Here is a 491-nt window from a genome sequence, read left to right on the forward strand (position 1 = left end):
GGGTTCCCCGCCGCGGGACCCACCATTACGGCAGTTTTTGAAACAGCTGTTCCCGGGGAGGGAAGTAGCTGGGCCAATTGCAGCGACTGGCATGGCCACTGCAGGAAGTTTAAAAAATGCCAGCAGCACCCGCGGGGAGGGAGCGGGAGAAAGAGAGCGAGCAAGCGGGCAGCACGCTGGCTGTTCTGATGCTCCTGCCGGGGAAAGGCACAAGTCAGGCTGTGCCGTCTTGGTGCAGGAGGCAGGGTACGCCTCCAATCCTCTGCCTGGGAGCAGCAAGAGGAAAGCCCTGACCTCCTAGTTAAGGGAGAGCAGGGAGAGACCTGTACTCCCCTTTGGAGACAGGGAGCTAGGAGAGACAGAGCAAGGGAGAGGGGCAGAAACCCCTGGAAGGCATTGGGAAGGGGAAGGCAGCTCCACAAGCCTCCGTCCCAGAAGAACTCTACTTCTTTAAAAAAAAAAAAAAAAAAAGGAAGAGGGGGGTGGCGGGG

Source organism: Alligator sinensis, unplaced genomic scaffold (genome assembly GCF_000455745.1).
Source record: "Alligator sinensis unplaced genomic scaffold, ASM45574v1 scaffold82_1, whole genome shotgun sequence".
NCBI lineage: Eukaryota > Metazoa > Chordata > Crocodylia > Alligatoridae > Alligator > Alligator sinensis.